The following is a 19,007-nucleotide window of genomic DNA, read 5'->3' on the forward strand; positions in this document are numbered from 1 at the left end:
TCCGCTGCCAGTGGGGATATTTAGTAATCCCGAGCTGTGTCCTTCTCCATTACTTCTGGGTCACTCCTCCAGTTCCTTGATATAGTCCCGGACCCAGCCACCACGGGGGTTGGCAGAGATGTAACGGCCCTTCTTGGTGATGAAGCTGTGGAACGAGAGGGGAGAAGGATGACCACCCGAGGCTCCGGGAGCCAGGGAGCGAGAGCCAGTCCTTTCTTCTTCACGGATTCCTCATCCTGCCCACACTGGTTCCCCTTCCTTAGTTAGAGGCAGCCCAGGGCCAGCGTCTTTTCTGAGATACACCCTCCAGCCCCTCAGACCCATCCAGTCTCCTTGCCCCACCCAGGAAGTGTCCCTTGCCCCCCCTTCTCCTCCCCCCCACACCCTTATCCATGGGCCCAGCTTCCTCCTGGCCCCAGCAGGCCCCCCAATGGCCCCAGAGCCCCAAGTCTGCTTTCCCCCACCCCACCTTGTGCTGCTTCTCTCTATGGACACACCTGAGAGCACTCTGGGGAGCACCCATCCTGCATTCTCCCCCCTCCCCTTCCCCACCGTGCTCCCAGGCCTACGGGCTCCCCCTCCCCCAGGGCGGTGTGTGGGTGCCACCTACACGATCCCAGGCTTGGCGCACTGGCTGCTGGTCTCATAATAGCTTGAAACACGCTGCCGGGGGACTGCCCGGCTCACATAGGTGAGGCAGCACTCGGCAGGGTGGTGAGGTCCTCCTGAGGAGAAAGAGGGGAGCAAAGCTGAGATCAGGGTGCTTGTTAAAGATGAGGGGTGCTGGCTGCCTCTGGAACCCTAGGGGGTGCAGGAGGGAAGGAAGGAGAGCACCCCAGAATTCAGACAGAGGGCTGTAGAAAAAGCTCAGTCCTCTGGCCTCCCTCTCAGGCTAATCCCCGGGCTCCTCTTTCTCTCCTCCTTCATCACCGATCACCCTGCCTCCTTTTCTCCCATCCCCGTGGAGTCCTTTACCAAAGTCACCCCATGGGCTCTAGCCCGTCAGGATCCCCTGTCCATGGAATCCTCCAGGCCAGAATACTGGAGTGGGTTTCCATTCCCTTCTCCAGGGGATCCTCCCTGACCCAGGGATCAGACCCACGTCTCCTGCACTGCAGGCAGATTCTTTACCGTCTGAGCCACCAGGGAAGCTGTGTTATCACGAGCCCCCCTGCTCTAAACTGGCCAGCTCCCTGACCCCACATTAGACAAAAATACCCGTCCTACAGCATCCTAACCAATCACCTGACACCACCCTTCTAGCAGGAAGTTTCTTTTTCTTGAGGCTATAAAAATTGGCTACCAGCCCACGAAAGGCGCTGTCTCTGTCTTGAGCCAGCCCACTGGTCTAACAGCATCTCCTGCTCTAGTAAACTCTCTTCTCCTCTCATTCTGCCCCGTGTCTGGAAATTCTTTTCCAACCTGCGCATAGACCACGACAATTGCCACCCCACCCCAAAAGGAACGGCTGATGACTTTGAACTCTGGATGGAAGAGCAGCAAAGTCCAGATCTCAGCGAGCGCACAGCATCCCTGGGGAGAAGGGATATTAGGGGAAACAATCCCAATAGGATTGGGAGTGCAGTTCCTGTCCCTCCCAGTGCCCCCATCCTGCCTGATCCCCACTGAACCCACGCCCTGCCAAGAGAGCAGAATGCCCACACCGAGCCCCACGGACAATGGCCAGGGAGCTGGGACTCCCGGATCCACCCCTCCCAGCCTCTGCTGGCTGTGCACCTGTCACCCCCACGTCTCCTCATCTGTGAGCAAGGCGGGCGCCTGCACGTCCCACACAGCTTCCTGTGGGAGCCGAGTCATGGGGGTAAGACCCCATCTGCCATTTTCCCCTTGTTTTACATTGTGGGCCTCCTGTGTAAGATTTTGCTGGAAGAAAAGTTTTCCTGATCTGAAACACTTTTTAAAATATCACTATTTTTCGGTTATTTTTTGATTCTGAAACTTCATGGCCCTTGTAGGAGGTGCAAGGGGGTGACAACAATGTCACACCAAGATTGAATTACGGGGGCAGCAGGGGAGGGGTTTCAGATCAAGGGCCTTGCAGTTAGGGGATGCAGTGATTGGGGCCGTCATGTTATGCGACCAACCTGGACAGAAATGCGGGTGTGCACAGCGATGGCCTCGGGATCACCAAGGTGCTTGGGTGGCAAGGGAAGGGCCGGTCGTCTTATTCAGTGCCATCTCCAGCAGCACTCTCACCCCCAAAGAGTGGAATAAGGGACCCCCTGGCCCCTGAGAACCACTGTCACTGCATTCCTCTGAGCTGCCCAGTGACTCCTCAGATAAGCAAAGCAAATGTCCCCATTCCACCCAGTTAAGTCTAGCTTTATTTCAACAGTCTTCTGTGTTTCCCCTCAGTTTCTAAAATGGAAACGAGGTAAAGCTGCAGAGTGAGGAATAGCTTGGGTTGCCTGTAAAGGCAGCTCTTACGAAGAAACGAGCTGAAAAATGGTGGCCTAGGGGACCACGCCCCCAAACTATTCCTTTACCCACACGTACATACCTAAGTGATGCTGCACTCATGGGGTAGGGAGACCCTGAAAGCAGCCTGGACCCAAATCCCAGGGGGTAAAGGGACAAAGTGACCTTGAGGGTCCCAAACGCATCTCCCCAGTCTCCTGGGGGATAATGAGCCCAAATGGGATGGGCCTGTCTTTAGTTTAATGGCGAAGAGCGAGGAATGGGGGGAGTGGAGAGATAACCTGGCCTCAGTGCATGGCATTGGCAGGGAGGGGAGGGGTCCTGGGCAGTGTGAGGATGAAACCAGTTTAAGAGGACACCGGACACAATGGAATACTACTCCGCCATAAAAAGGATGAAATATTGCCGCTTGCAGCCACCTGGTTGGACTTGGAGGGCATTATGCGAAGTGATTCCCTGCTAGTTCGGTTGGTAAAGAATCCGCCTGCAATGCAGGAGACCCCGCTTCAGTTCCTGGGCTGGGAAGATCCGCTGGAGAAGGGATAGGCTACCCACTCCAGTATTCTTGGGCTTCCCTTGTGGCTCAGCTGGTCAAGAATCTGCCCACAATGCAGGAGACCTAGGTTTGATCCCTGGGTTGGGAAGATCCCCTGTAGAAGGGAAAGGCTACCCATTTCAGTATTCTGGCCTGGAGGATTCCACGGACTGTATCCATGGGGTTGCAAAGAGTAGGACAGGACTGAGTGACTTTCACAGCAACATAACACGCTAAGTGAAGAAAGTCAGAGAAAGATAAACACAGTATCATATCCTTATATGTAGAATCTAAAAAAAACACAACAAACAAAGGAATAGAACAATAAAGAAGCAGGGTGACAATATACAGCCTTGATGTACTCCTTTCCCTATTTGGAACCAGTCTGTTGTTCCATGTGAAGTTCTGACTGTTGCTTCCTGACCTGCACACAGGTTTCTCAAGAGGCAGTTCAGGTGTTTTGGTATTCCCATCTCTTTCAGAATTTTCCACAGTTTATTGTGATCCACACAGTCAAAGGCTTTGGCATAGTCAATGAAGCAGAAATAGACGTTTTTCTGGAACTCTCTTGCTTTTTCCATGATGCAGCGGATGTTGGCAATTTGATCTCTGGTTCCTCTGCTGTTTCTAAAACCAGCTTGAACGTCTGGAAGTTCACGGTTCACGTATTGCTGAAGTCTGGCTTGGAGAATTTTGAGCATGACTTTACTAGCGTGTGAGATGAGTGCAGTTGTGCGGTTCTGACAGAATGTGGTCCACGGGAGAAGGGAATGGCAAACCACTTCAGTATACTTGCCTTGAGAACCCCATGAACAGTATGAAAAGGCAAAGTGATAGGATACTGAATGAGGAATTCCCCAGGTCGGTAGGTGCCCAGTATGCTCCTGGAGCTCAGTGGAGAAATAACTCCAGAAAGAATGAAGGGATGGAGCCAAAGCAAAACCAATACCCAGTTGTGGAGGTGACTGGTGATAGAAGCAAGGTCCGATGCTGTAAAGAGCAATATTGCATAGGAACCTGGAATGTTAGGTCCCTGAATCAAGGCAAATTGGAAGTGGTCAAACAGGAGATGGCAAGAGTGAACGTAGACATTCCAGGAATCAGTGAACTAAAATGGACTGGAATGGGTGAATTTAACTCAGATGAGCATTGTATCTACTACTGTGGGCAGGAATCCCTTAGAAGAAATGGAGTAGCCATCATGGTCAACAAGAGTCCGAAAGGCAATAGTACTTGGATGCAATCTCAAAAACGACAGAATGATCTCTGTTCGTTTCCAAAGCAAACCATTCAATATTACAAGTAATCCAAGCCTACACCCCAACCAGTAATGCTGAAGAAGCCGAAGTTGAATGGTTCAGTGAAGACCTACAAGACCTTTTAGAACTAACATCCAAAAAAGATGTCCTTTTCATTATAAGGGACTGGAATGCGAAAGTAGGAAGTTAAAAAACACCTGGAGTAACAGGCAAATTTGGCCTTGGAGCACAGAATGAAGCAGGGCAAAGGCTAATAGAGTTTTGCCAAGAGAACTCACTGGTCATAACAAACACCCTCTTTTAAAAACACAAGAGAAGACTCTACACATGGACATCGCCAGATGGTCAACTCCAAAATCAGATTGATTATATTCTTTGCAGCCAAAGATGGAGAAGCTGTATACAGTTTGCAAAAACAAGACCAGGAGCTGACTGTGGCTCAGGTCATGAATTCCTTATTGCCAAATTCAGACTGAAATTGAAGAAAGTAGGGAAAACCACTAGACTATTCAGGTATGACCTCAATCAAATACAGTGGAAGTGAGAAATAGATTTAAGGGACTAGATCTGATAGACAGAGTGCCTGATGAACTATGGATGGAGGTTCATGATATTGTGCAGGAGGCAGGGATCAAGACCATCCCCATGGAAAAGAAATGCAAAAAAGCAAAATGGCTATCTGAGGAGGCCTTACAAATAGCTGCGAAAAGAAGAGAAGCGAAAAGGAAAGATATAAGCATCCGAATGCAGAGTTCCAAAGAATAGCAAGGAGAGATAAGAAAGCCTTCCTCAGCGATCAATGCAAAGAAATAGAGGAAAACAACAGAATAGGAAAGACAAGAGATCTCTTCAGGAAAATTAGAGATACCAAGGGAACATTTCATGCAAAGATGGGCTCGATAAAGGACAGAAATGGTATGGACCTAACAGAAGCAGAAGATATTAAGAAGAGGTGGCAAGAATACACAGAAGAACTGTACAAAAAAGATCTTCACGACCAAGATAGTCACGATAATGTGATCACTGACCTAGAGCCAGACATCTTGGAATGTGAAGTCAAGTGGGCCTTAGAGAGCATCACTACGAACAAAGCTAGTGGAGGTGATGGAATTCCAGTTGAGCTATTTCAGATCCTGAAAGATGATGCTGTGAAAGTGCTGCACTCAATATGCCAGCAAATTTGGAAAACTCAGCAGTGGCCACAGGACTGGAAAAGGTCAGTCTTCATTCCAATCCCAAAGAAAGGAATGCCAAAGAAAGCTCAAACTACCGCACAACTGCACTTATGGTTTGGCAGATAGGTTAATTTTATTGGCACAGATGAGTCAGACTTTTAATGGTATAATTTCTTTGCATAAAATTTTGCCAGCGAATTTAAAAGGTAACAAATAAAAGATCAAATTATTTTGAAGTTATGAGCAATAATGTTGTCTTTAGCTTAGCCTTTGAGAATATGTAATTGTTTAAAAATCCATTTTCAAGATGATAAATGGCCCTTGTGACTGCTTCCATGGGTTTTTTTTTTTATTTTTTCCTGAATTAATCATCCTCAGTTATTAAAAGCAGACCCTCACGTCCGGGGGCATGAACCACGAGTGAACTGGCAACGAGTGGCTGCCCAACCTGGGGCTCCCGCGGTACCGTAGCCGCTTCACGGAGCCTTGTGCAGGCGCGGCTGCTGGGCCCCTGGACCAGGAAAGCCCTTCGTGGGCAGCTGAGCGCGGCTGGGCCTTCACAGGCCAGTCAGTGCGAGTAGTTCTTCCTGGCTGGCTGAGCGAGGTTAGCCTGTGGCAGCTCTAAATTTATTCTCTTTCTCTTGGAAACAGAAACAGTTTCCAGTGTGGAATTATGTGCCTGCGAAGGTTGAATTATGACCGAAAAGAACTGGAAAGGAAAAGAGAAGAAAGCCAGAATGAACTGAAAGGCTAGTGCAGTCCTATTTCTTGCTTCCCGGTGTATAAGCAGCCTCAGTGATTTCCTATTAGAAAGAAAAATTCAGGACATGCTTTCCGTGGAGAAAAACACCTTGCATCATCACAGAGGAGAGAGGGATATAAAGGAGTGTGTTTGAGATCGACCTCTGTGGCCGGAGAACTTGTGCTCTGTCCTTGGGCTCACATCGGTCCTCAGGTTATGTGTCTTGAGGTTAAGAGCATTTCTCCACGGCTCCAGAGATTTCCCTGTTAACTGTGCCACGTGTCCTGTTCTACTCACAAATGCTGCTGCATGCTGCAGATAACTCCAGAGTCGAGAAGACAAGACCTGCTGTGCACGCATTTAAGTGTGAAGAACACTGCTCTGGCCTCTCGTCAAAGGACTTGAGGAGGCATCGTGGTCCTGTGCCCAGACTGGAGGGAGTGGCCTTGAAGATGGAGTGGGAGCTTCTTAGCTGGGGAGGGAGCAAGGCGGAGGCATTTCAGTTACAAGGCGGGTGGGGAGGCCAAAGTGGGCGCAGGCTGTCCATGCAGGGTCTCCCTGGGGGAGCGCCTTGCTGTGTGCACGTGCCTCTAAGCGCTGGAGTTCAAGGAAGCGATTTTAAATAAGGTGTTAGCTACAGGACATCCCTGGTGGTCCAGTAGGTCAGAATCATCCGCCTGCTAATGCAGGGGCCATCAGTTCAATCTCTGGCCTGGGAAGGTCCCATACGCCACAAGGCAGACAAGCTCTTGTGCCCTCGAGCCTGGGCTCCACAACAAGAGAAGCCACCACATCGTGAAGCCCGCCCATGATAACTGGAGAAAGTCTGCACATAGCACCAAAGACCCAGCACAGCCAAAAGTAAATAAAATAAACTTTCAAAACAGATATTACCCATTAAACCCAGGGTAAGACCTCCCCGAATGTTCAGAAAATAGATCACTGGTAACAGCGGCAATAACAAAACTTATTGAACGAGTCCAGGTACCTTCATAGGTTCCTTCATTTAATCCTTACTAGAGCCCTGTGCATGTAAGTGCCATTTTCATCTCCAGTTTTTACTAAGAAGGAAAGTAAAGATAAAAATATGGTGGGGGAGATGGCCCATTTGAAGACTCTTCTAGCTGTGATTGAGTTCATTTGTGTCATAAGAAAACCTATTTAAATTTTAGCCCCCATCAAAAATATTTTATATTAAAACATTGGTTCCACTTAGGAACTTAGGAGTTGTGTTTTGGGGAGCAACTGGATGACCTTACCCTATTCTAGGGCCCGTGTGCTTTGGGGGACTCTTTCGTAAGTGTATTGAAAACATACAAAACATTGATTTCCCCTGACACACTCGTTCACTCCCACATTATAGTTCTTCTCTTCATTGGAACTAGGGAGACTTGAGTTTGACAAGGAGAATCAGACACCTGAAAAAGCATCCGTTGGCTCTGTCCCAGCGTGAGACAGAACTGGTTATAGCTTGAAAATGTTTCCATGGCAAATGACCGTGTGTTGTATTATAGAGCAAGAGGCAGTTTCTCCAAGATGAGAAGGGAAACCTGCTAACTGTCAGGAGGAATGTCCACCCGGGCAGCCAGGGCAGTAGCCAGGGCAGTCCAGTCAGGGTCCAGTCAGGGTCCTGGCACGTGTGTTACCCCACCCTGTGCCACGCTCCTCTGTTCCCAGTTTGGGCAAATCAGTCACCCGGTCATCACAAACAGGGTCAAATACACGTGGACAAAAGTGCAGTGGCAAACTCAGCCGTTTTAAAGGGCTGGTGGCTTTTTGTTTTTGCCCTTTGTTTTAAAATGTCTTGTTTTCTGTCCTGTAATTTCCAAGGACGATGATAAAAGCTTTAGGAGGGCACCTTCTTGGAGGAAAAAATTCAGACCACAGGATGTCCGTGGCTCAGCTGCTGGGCGCGCAGAGGCTCTGCCCGCAAACTTCCGGGTCCCGTCCTCTCTGCCCTCGCCCTCGGGGCAGCCAGAGAAGATGCAGCCGGATGGCAGGGGACAGGTCGGGCGGTGTGCGCAGCCCTGGGCTAGAATGGCGATGAGCTGGAAAGGCCTGCTTCCCAGGTGACAGGGCTCCTTAGTGCCATTGCATGCCCAAGGGTCAGTGCTCCACAGTGAATCCCATCTGTTCATAAACGTTTAACCGTCACGGTGGTGGTTTTTTTCAAGTTCTTGTCTGGTTGAATACTAGCATAGTCTTCCAACAAATAAAGCTGAGACGCGTGTGTGTTCTCAGAGCATTAGATTGACACCCGTGCTTGTAGAGATGTGTGTGTGGCTGGCAGCTCTCAAGAGCTCTTTCGTGAAACGGTAGGATCGCTCTCAGGCCGCACCAGTTGCCCCTCAAGGGCTCTCCGCACTGGGAGGACTCCCAGTCCAGTTTCATCGACAGCAGCGTCCACCTTCCTGTCCTCCCCCGTCCTCACCGCAGTCAGCCCCTTGCACGCTGTCAGTCGATGGGGCGGAGGAAGAAGCTGAGGCCGGGAGAGGTCCTGCCCCGAGTTCGGCCAGGCCGTGAATACACCGGCCTGGCAGTTGTCCTTTTAGACCCAGCTCTGGTTTCCCTCTGACAGCCTCTCTGCCAGAGAACGCTGCTACTTCAGGCTGGGCACTCAGGGCCGCCGTGTCCCCACTTGATGGCAAGACCGATGGGCAGACAGCCTGGGCCGGGGTCGGGCTCTGCGGCTCAGGAGACGCCCTGTGCGCCCCCCCGACCCCGCAGTGTCCTGTCCGTGAGAGGGGCATCTCAGCGGCTCCTTTCTCCCCGGTTGGCTGCGCCGGCCGCACTCGGGGTTCCCAGAAGAAGTGTGCACTCACCCTGTGGGAACGGGCCTGGAGGGTCTTTTTGGTGCCATTTGTTCCCTGTTATTAGCCCTTCCCATGAGTAGATTTATAAGCTTTGCTCTCACTTGCACTCACAGAGCAAAGTACACTTAGGTAAAGCCTGTGCTAAGCTGGGCGCTTTCGGTGAGGAGGCTGACGGGGAAGCTGCATCGTCTCTTCCCAAAACTCAATCATACGCTTAACCAGGGGTGGGGGGAACCCAGTGACTCTCTTTTTTAAACTGCAATTTTCTTCCAAGGAGCATGCAGTTCATTTTTACAAATCTTAAGTGTAGCTTAGCTTTCAGTCGATTGAAGAGTCTAACTGCTTGTATTTTTATTTTCCATTCTCATTATAAATCCAACATTTCCCTGACAGATGCACATGGTGATGTAGACATTATTAGAAACAATCCTAGAAAGAGGTGTTGGGAATCTAATATATGGGAGATGACCTTTTACAAACCGCGTGAGATAGGCAGGGCACACACTGTGTAACTGGGTTGTTTTCATGGCTTTTGAAGTTGCAGTGCAGCAGGTGTCCGGGGCTCCTAGAATCAGAGGGTTTAGACAGCTGGCCTGCTCCATCAGTAGCCCCCGCTGTCTTCAGCCCTCTCTGGAACCCTGGCCAGAGACTCATCAGATGTGTTCCTGGAGGGCCCAGGGAAAGACAGGAAACGTTGAATTGGGAGCAGCGGGTTTCTGCTAGGGGGTTATGGAGATTTCTTAGTCACTTGGGTGTGGGTCGGGGCTGATGCATTGGGCCCTACAGCCTGTGTTGTGTTGAGAAAACAACGTCTGTGGTGACATTTCTGAGGGAGGCTGAGACTGAGTTTCCACTTTCTTAGATCAGCCCCGTGCTCGGCCCTCCCTGAAGCGGCCTAGGGAGAGCGGCCTGGCCCCCAGAACAGCAGATCACGGGGCTCCAGGCCACCGGGCCCCGGCCACTGACCCGCAAGTAGCCAGTCCCTCCCCAGGTCCCGTCTCACAGACCGTCCTGAGGGCTGGAAGAGAGGTCCCGCAGCCCTGTGAATCTGGAGCTGTGTGAATCTGGAGGTCTAAGGAGAGACTGGCAGCTGCTCACGTGGAGGAGCTGTCCCCATGTCGGCGTTTCTGTCATCGAATGTGCCATTGCTGCTCTAGTGTGACCGCCCCACCCCGGGTGGCAGGGACCCCCAGATGGCAGCCCCCAGGCTCGCTCTTCCCGGCTCATCCTCCCTCTAGAAGGTTCCCCAGACCCTCAGTAGGAGTGGGCGCTGCTGCAGGTGTGAGTGTGTGTGTCCTCATGCCTCGTGTGACGTTGCACGGCTAGCCGCACTCTGTGTTTGCACGCTTCCTCCCGCGCTCATGGGACCAGGCAGCGTGGCGGGAACACAGAGGCTGGATTCCGCTACAGTCAGGACTTGCTCCTGCTGAGCTTCGGGGTGAGTACTGGCCGGCCTGGTCCCGCGGGGGCACGGAGGCCACGCCCTGGGAGTGGAGGGTCAGCGGGTCTCCGGAGGTCGGCCCGCGAGAGCCCTCAGCATCAGAGAACGTGACCTTGGCGCCCGGCTGGCACCGGACTGGTCAGAGCACGGCCCGAGGCTCCCGCGCGTCCGTGGGCACGGGTGTCCCTCCCACAGCGGCAGTGCTGCCGGCCATGCCCTGCGTGCACGGTCTCAGAGGGAGCAGGGCCCAGGGTGTCAGGGTTCTCGAGGCTGCCCTGTCCTGAGCCTCTCAGTGCGGAGGCCAGCATTTCTCACGGAGGTGCACCGGCATCTGCGGCTCGGCCGCCGCTGAGGGGCCACCCTCCCTTGCAGGTGCTGCTCTGGGCGGTCCTCTGGTGGGGCCGGCCCAGCGGCCCAGCTCTGCTCGAGCCGCTCTGAGGGTAGGAGGCTGTCTGCTCTGTCCTGTTCCCCTCTCAGCTAGAAAGCTGGATTGCGTTTTGGGGATTGTTACCAGCAGCTTTTAGCTGTATGTCAGAATAAAGTCCGCCACAGAGATCTCTCCTTGATCTGCTTGGTCCTCCGTGTTTCTCTGAATTCTCAAAGCCCCTGAAGCCCAGAATGGGGTGGGGGTGGGGTGTCTGGAGGGGCAGGGGCTCGGGCACCAGCCGCCATCCCAGGACTGACTCGTCTGTGTGTTTCCAGTTTACGCGCACTACTTCTACAGGTGATTAGAAGCGTCCAGGATACGACAGAGACTACATTTTCAACTCGATGCAATCTTTAATCTGTTGATACTTGTTATGTGGACCCGAAGATATTTCATTACAGGGTTTTTAATCAGACCCTAACCCAGCATCAGAGGGTTCCCCCAGCCTCAGACGCTTGCCGGTAGCATGAGGCCCACTCCAGCATCAGACCCTCCCCCAGCATCAGGCACTCCCCTAGCATCAGGCCCTACTTCAGATTCAGACCCTAGTCCAGCATCAGAGGTTCCTCCAGCATTAAGCCCTCCCCCATCAGACCTTTTCCAAGCATCAGACCCTCCCCCAGCATCAGACCAGAGTCCAGTATCAGGCCTTCCCCCAGCATCACACCCTAGTCCAGCATCAGCCCTTAGTCCAGCACCAGGCCCTCCCCCAGCATCACACCGTAGTCCAGCACCAGGCCCTCCCCTAGTCCAGCACCAGGCCTTCCCCCAGCATCAGACCCTAGTCCAGCATCAGGCCTTCCCCCAGCATCAGACCCTAGTCCAGCACCAGACATTCATTCCCTGCAGCTTCAGGCCCTAGTCCAGCATCTCACCTTCCCCCAGCATCAGACCCTAGTCCAGCACCAGGCCCTCCCCCAGCATCACACCATAGTCCAGCATCAGGCCTTCCCCCCGCATCACACCCTAGTCCAGCACCAGACATTCATTCCCTCCAGCTTCAGGCCCTAGTCCAGCATCTCACCTTCCCCCAGCATCAGACCCTAGTCCAGCACCAGGCCTCCCCCAGCATCACACCATAGTCCAGCATCAGGCCTTCCCCCCGCATCACACCCTAGTCCAGCATCAGACATTCATTCCCTCCAGCTTCAGGCCCTAGTCCAGCATCTCACCTTCCCCCAGCATCAGACCCTAGTCCAGCATCAGAGGTTCCTCCAGCATTAACTCCTTCCCCCGCATCAGACCTTTCCCAAGCATCAGACCCTCCCCCAGTATCAGAACCTAGTCCAGTATCAGGCCTTCCCCCAGCATCAGACCCTAGTCCAGCATCAGGCCATCCCCCAGCATCAGGCCCTAGTCCAGCATCCGACATTCCCCCAGCATCAGACCCTCCCCCAGCATCAGATCCTAGTCCAGCATCACACCCTAGTCCAGCATAAGAGGTTCCCCCCAACATAGACCCGAGTCCAGCATCAGGCCATCCCACAGCATCAGGCCCTAATCCAGCATCAGAGGTTCCCCCCAACATAGGCCCTAGTCCAGCATCCGACATTCCCCCAGCATCGTACGTTCCCTCCAGCTTCAGGACCTAGTCCAGCATCTCACCTTCCCCAGCATAAGACCCGAGTCCAGCATCAGAAGTTCCCCCCCAGCATCAGACGTTCCCCCCCAGCATCAGACGTTCCCTCCCAGCTTCAGGACCTAGCAGAATCAGACCTTCCCCCAGCATTAGACCCTGCCCCAGCGTCAGGCACTCCCCCAGCATCAGACCTTAGGCCAGCATCAGAGGTTTCCCAAAATATCAGGCCCTAGTGCAACACAGACCCTCCCCCAGCATCAGGCCCTCCCTGCATGAGACCCTAGTCCGGCATCAGGCCCTCCACAGGCATGAGACCATTCCCGGTATCAGGCCCCCCACCTCCAGTATGAGGTGTGGCACCCCCACTTTTCTGACGTTCCTTAGCACACTCAGGCAGCCCCAGTGCAGCAGGACAACAGCTCTTGCAGGAGGTGCATTTTTAGGAATCACCTGCGGAGCAGCAGAAGCTGGGGTTTCTTTCAGGTCAAGGAGAGGCAAAGAAGAGGCACTTGTGCAGGAGGCAGTGGTGGCTGTGGGCACGTTCCCCAGCTCTGCTTCCTCCCCGTGGGGGCTTTGCTTTCCTGCTCTCTCACAGGCCCCAGGGCGGTGTCCTTCCAGATTCACGGTCTCCTTGATGTCTCAAGCCCAAGTCCTGAGTTGCGTCCCAGTCCTGCGTGGCAGAGGGCTGGGAACACCCAAGCTCAAGGGCTGAAAAGATCTCGGGGGACAGCCGGGCCCCAGAGGGTGGCAGGGCAGGGGATGAGGGTGGCCGCCCACAGAGAGCCCCGCAGCAGCACTGGAAGGAGAGCAGTGATGTCTTAGCTCACTCAGGGATGCTGCCCGGCCAAGCACTCAAGAGATGTTACCGCCGGCAGCTCTGGGGACGCAGTACTGCTGTCGTTCATCCTGCGTTTCCCTCTTTACAAACTGTGCTCGCTGCTCTTCTGCTTTAACTTAGGAGCAGCCCTTATTTTCTGCATTTCCTAGTTGTCAACGTTCACTGGGGCTTTCCAGGTGGCGTTCGTGCTAAAGATCCTGCCTGCCAATGCAAGAGATAACAAGAAACGTGGGTTTGATCCCTGGGTCAAGAAGATGCCCTGGAGGAGGGCATGACAACCCACTCCAGTATTCTTGCCTGGAGAATCCCCTGGACAGAGGAGCTAGTGGGCGACAGTCCCTGGGCTTGCAGAGTGTCAGACACGACTGAAGCAGTTCAGCACACACTCAGGTTTTAGTTCAGTCGCTCAGTTGTGTCCGAATCTTTGCCGCTCCAGGGACGGCAGCACTCCAGGCTTTCTTGTCCTTCACTATCTCCTGGAGTTTGCTTAAATGCACGTCCATTGAATCAGTGATGCCATAAAACCATCTCATTCCTGCTGCATCCACTGGAGAGGCGGCTGGGGTTTGGCAAAGGGCCTGGTCCCGCTGCGTGGGTGTGAACCTGCCTCACCACTCCCTAACCGCGGGGCCATGTCTCCTCTGTAAATCGGGAGGTGGCAGCCCCTGCTTGGTGAGGGGCACGCGCAGCATCTGGTACACAGTCAATGCAGCATCCCTCGCAGCGCTGTATTTCTGAATAACAGGAAGAGATGTAATAACCTGCTCCCTTTCCCCTCTTGTCCCTTAACTGTGCTCCAGACCACATCTGCTTTCCTTACCCCTGTACATCCCACACCCAGCACAAACAAGACACTCAGCAAATATCTGGCTGGACAGGCAGGAAAACACCCTGTCCTCCAGGAGATGGCACCGAGCGAGGTGGGGGCCTGGTGATGACACTGTGTGCTGAGGAGCCCCCAGGGGGACCTGTGAGGCTGTGGGGTGGGACGGGGGCCATGGGCAGAGCCCCTGACCGGCTCCTGGGGGTGGGGACGGCGGCAGGAAGGAGGGGGCTGTTCCTTGTGGGCTGTCCACAGATTGTACCTCACCCCTCACTGATGAGCACTTAGCCGTTTCCAAACACCTGTCACTGTTCTGGAGGAAACAATCATTGCCCAGCTCCTACTCAAGCAATTTCGGAGAATATGTTTCTAGCATTGGGGTATAAACATCTGCTTTATTCATTCCACGCTCCCTTCATCCACCCATCCAGCCAGCCATCTGTTCATCCATCCATCCACTCACTAATCCATCCACCCATCCACTGACGAATTCATCCATCCATCCACCCAACCACTCATTAACTCATCAGATCATCTCAGACCCACCGAGAAGACAGACGCCTCCTCCGCTCCTGCCCCCAGGAAGACCCCCAGCGTGAGTGACAGGTGCTTCGTGGGGATGACGGGGGAGACACAGAAGGGACATGCCTGCAGGCCCCCTAATTCTGAACGGTGAAGCACCCACCTGGTCCTAATGCCTCCTTGCTGGGGTGTCCTGGCCGGCCCTTTTACTTCTTTTGAAATATGCGGCTGATGGAGTACCTGATGCTTTTGTTTTTTGCCGCTTTGTGCGGCGAGTCCTGGCTACTGCTGCTGGGGTTGCTCCCAGAGCTGTTCTGGGAGCCTGTCGAGCTTCGGGGAGAGAAAACGACCGTTACCCGGCACCCTTGTGCAAACACACACCCGTCCACCGCACCTACTGATAGAACTGGGTCCCCAGCAACACCCGCGCCTCAACCTCGCAGCAGACCATGGAGTCTCCTTCACCAAGCACACTCCACACGAGCAATGCAGGCTCCCGGCCACAGACAACCACCTTGGGAAGCTGCGATTCCCTGCCTCTAGCTCTCGCCCAAGGAGGGCTTGACTCCAGGCCAGCTGGTGCAGAGGGTGCTCTGACCTTCCCTCAGGGTCGCTGCTCGGCAGGTGACGACACTCCCAGAGAAGGCGAGCTCCCCCGCTCTGGGCAGTCCCCCTGCCTCCCCCACGGTGACCGCCCCTGGCCGTGGCGGGAGAGCGACGGACACCGTGCAGGGCTGCTGGTCAGGTGACCACACGTGCCCTCCATCGAGTGCTGCCTGGCTCAGGACGGGAGCTCAGCAGGTGGTGGTCTGAATGAGGACAGTGTCAGTCACGGGAGTGGACACAGTCTCCTGAGACGAGACCCTTGAGGAAAAGGGAGGGACCCTCAAGAGTGAACCCGAGGGGCAAGGGGCCGCCACCATCAGGAGCGAGCCCCGGGCCCGGCAGACCTCTAGCAAGAGCAGGAAGAAAGCTCCCACAGGAGTCAGTCTGTCGAGACTGTCCTAAAATCACTGAGCTCTCCTCCCCCAGCACCTGAAGTCCACCACTAAACACAGGCACCGAACCCAGTGGGATTCCTGTCAAATCATCCTTGCAACTCTTTCAAGACAAGAGGCTCAGGGCTCCTGAAACTGATGCCGAGGCGTGCAGGCCCCTTACTTGCAGGTGTCCCTGATGGCCTGGTGGCTGGCTGTGTGCAGTGTCCCCGTGTGCAGCCGGTCCAGCCGAAGGGACTGCGGTAAGGCAGGGGTCGAGGTTTTGCCTTCGATGCCTCCTACCTCTTCCTGGATAGTTGGCAGCTGAGGGGATGAGGTAAGTGTAAGATTGGGTAACAAAAGACTGTCGTAAAAGGCAATCTCACAGGTTTTACATTATAACCAGAAACTTATTTGAAAATCTATTAGCTATGCTTTCCCCCAAGTACAAAATAAACCCTTGTTATAGCTTAATGCCATCTTAAAGGACTGTCTTGTTCAAGAGAGGCAGGGCTGTGGGGCAGCGAGAGCACCCAACTGAGTGCAGAGACCCCGGACCAGAGCCTCCCTGTAGCCGGGTTCTGCCCTCCCTGGAATCCAACAACCAGATGGCCCTGCCGGGCAGGAGGGCAGAACGATGCCAGCACCGTGAACCCTGCATGGCATGAACTGCCCCGAAGAAAGGACTGTGCTCATCGCCAGAAGCTGCTCAGGAGCACCAGTTGCAAGAGTAAGAAACCTCTCAGCAAAGCCGTCCAGACCTTTCTGTTTGCAGGAGGAAAGGACACCGCTTGTGCCAGCACCCAAGATCATTTGTAGTGATGATTCAGGTTACTGGAACCCATCACGACCAGAGAAACACAGAAAAGGTACCTAACCCCTCCATGTGAACACCACGGGTCTGGCTTGTATTTCTCGGGAACACACAGACTGGGGGCTACACCCTGAAGTGCTCACACGCAGTGCGAGTGTAACTCGCTCGCTGTGGTTTCCATACAGCACCCTTAGGCCTCACTAAGAGATGATCTTGTGTCAACCTAGAGCAGAGGAATGGGGAGGGAGATGTGAGTTAGGTGCAAAGGGGAGGGGACATATGGGGCCCTACTGCTGATCCATGTTGAGGTTTGACAGAGCGGCACACCCAGGCCACCAACCCCAGGGTGACGGCGCTGCCCTGCTGTGCCCAGCAGAAGGGCTCCCGGGCACTGAGCTGCCTGAACTGGAGTGCGGCTGCCCGAGACCTGCGGGAAGGCGCTAGGAGTGCTCGGTCAGCGGGCTGGGAGCGGGAGAGGGACAAGGAAGGCCAGTCCTCGGGGCACTGGACTCCAACAACAGGGGCTCATCCAAGTGACTGAGGGGAGCGGCACCGAGCTCCCTCCTGATGCTCCCTCCATCAGGGATGCCGTGATGGACACGAGAGCCTCAGGAGGAAAGCGTGCTGGACGGGACCACGGGTACACGTCCAGGCTCTGATCAGAGCAGTCCGCACCGCACTGCTGCGTGTGCCAGCCTGGGCACGGTGCCCAGCCTCTCTCAGCCTCAGTGTCCATGTCTGCTGAACGGGGATAACAGCAGCCTGGCCCTCACCTGGCTGTCTGCGGGATGAGATGACAGACTTGGAAAGCACTCGACACGGTGCCCGGCGCAGTCTCCTGCACACTGCTACCCACCATCAGTAAATTGGCTTCCCGCAAATCTAACATCTATGTCTTTTAAGAAAATCTAACAGTCATGTCTACTGAGCGGAAATTCCATGGTGGTCCAGAGGTTAGGATTTGGTACTTTCATTGCCAGGACATTGGTCTGATCCCTGGTTGCCGAACTAAGATCCCATAAGCTTGCAGCACGGCCAAAAATATAAGTAAATAAAATTTTAAAAATAACCAATAATACTATGTCTATTATAAATAAGCATGAGAAGATTAGAAGGCAGACAAGTGGGAGAAAGGCAAACTGTTACAACTGTCCCAACGAATGACCTATTTCCAACAGAATCATCAGCATATTTTACGTGGTGGGTGAGTTTCATTACTTCCATTAAAACGTCAGTTATTCACCAGTACATAACCACATAGTGTTCATTCACGTTAAACGGTAAGGACTATTTAATACTTCACAGAGAAACAAAGGCATGCTAAAGTACTAAGTAGTTTACCTTTCAACGATGCTACCTTAAATCACTAGGCTGATAGATGCATGCAAAGAAATGAAGACAAACCAGATTTATTGTGACTCTGAAGCTAAAAATTCAAGAATCAGTATAGGCAAAGACAGTAAAGCAAAAAAGACTGCAAACATATAAGTGAGATGAAGATTTAGAGAACATGTAACTGGAGACAGAACATTTTTTTTTGACCACAGAAATTAAAGAAGCTATTGAAGATTTACTAGAGAAACACTATCAATTATTACTCAGAAGATACAATTCCATTGCAACATCATGATTTAATAAAGCACAGCATTCTGTACAATAAAGGGCCTTAACAGTTGTCTATTCTCAGCCAAACTTCTCTATAAGTTAGTTTCTCTCAACAAAAACCATGTTCAACATTAAATTAGCAATTTAACTGATGAGGAAGTTACCATAATACCTATTTCAACATTGAACAAATCTAACCACTTACTGGACATTAATGTAAAATCCTTACACAGAATTTGATTTAAAACTTCTCAAAATAAATTCATTAAAGCAGGTTCCTGTGAAAATATGTAAGAATGAAAGCTAGCATAATAGCAGGTGCAGTCTTTACATTTTATTAACCATAGAAGACACTTTTTTTAAAGAGTCTAAGAGAGACATTAACTGTGCTATAGCTGATGAGATTGAGTCTTAAATACAAGCACCAACACAGAAAGGATATTGTGTCAAAAGTCCATTAAATCTACACTTAAGAGGGTCATTTCTTTATGTAAGGATCATCTCATTTATGAATTACACATGTTATGTAGTTTAGGATCCATCTACATTATGCTTGTAACTGCATGCTGCTGCTGCTGCTGCTAAGTCGCTTCAGTCATGTCCACGCTGTGCGACCCCATAGATGGCAGCCCACCAGGCTCCCCGGTCCCTGGGATTCTCCAGGCAAGAACACTGGAGTGGGTCGCCATTTCCTTCTCCAATGCATGAAAGTGAAAAGGGAAAGTGGAGTCGCTCAGTCGTGTCCGACTCTTCGCGACCCATGGACTGAAGCCTACCAGGCTCCTCCATCCATGGGATTTTCCAGGCGGGAGTACTGGAGCGGGGTGCCATTGCCTTCTCCTGTAACTGCAGAGTGAGACGCTAATCCAAACTTACTGCTGTGGGGGAAACACAGCATTTAATGAGACATGAAGACACAGCACAAACCCGACTAAGGGGACACACGCTGTGGAGCACAGCACCGCTATGACCAGAGCACGTGGGAGGACGGGGGAGGGGAGACGGGTGGGCAAACGAC

At 52.7% G+C, this 19,007-nt stretch overlaps 1 protein-coding gene and 1 pseudogene across 6 annotated transcripts in view; both read right to left on the reverse strand.

The window, feature by feature from the left end:
* LOC129557789 (liprin-alpha-1-like) overlaps positions 1-19,007 on the reverse strand; it is a 263,237-nt gene that overhangs the window by 230,143 nt on the left and 14,087 nt on the right. The gene's annotated exons all lie outside the window — the stretch shown is intronic.
* On the reverse strand, positions 61-17,120 carry LOC129542147 (uncharacterized; annotated as a pseudogene).

This window comes from Moschus berezovskii, chromosome 25 (assembly GCF_049115385.1).
Source record: "Moschus berezovskii isolate FMDL1 chromosome 25, NW_MosBer_1.0, whole genome shotgun sequence".
Taxonomy (NCBI): domain Eukaryota; kingdom Metazoa; phylum Chordata; class Mammalia; order Artiodactyla; family Moschidae; genus Moschus; species Moschus berezovskii.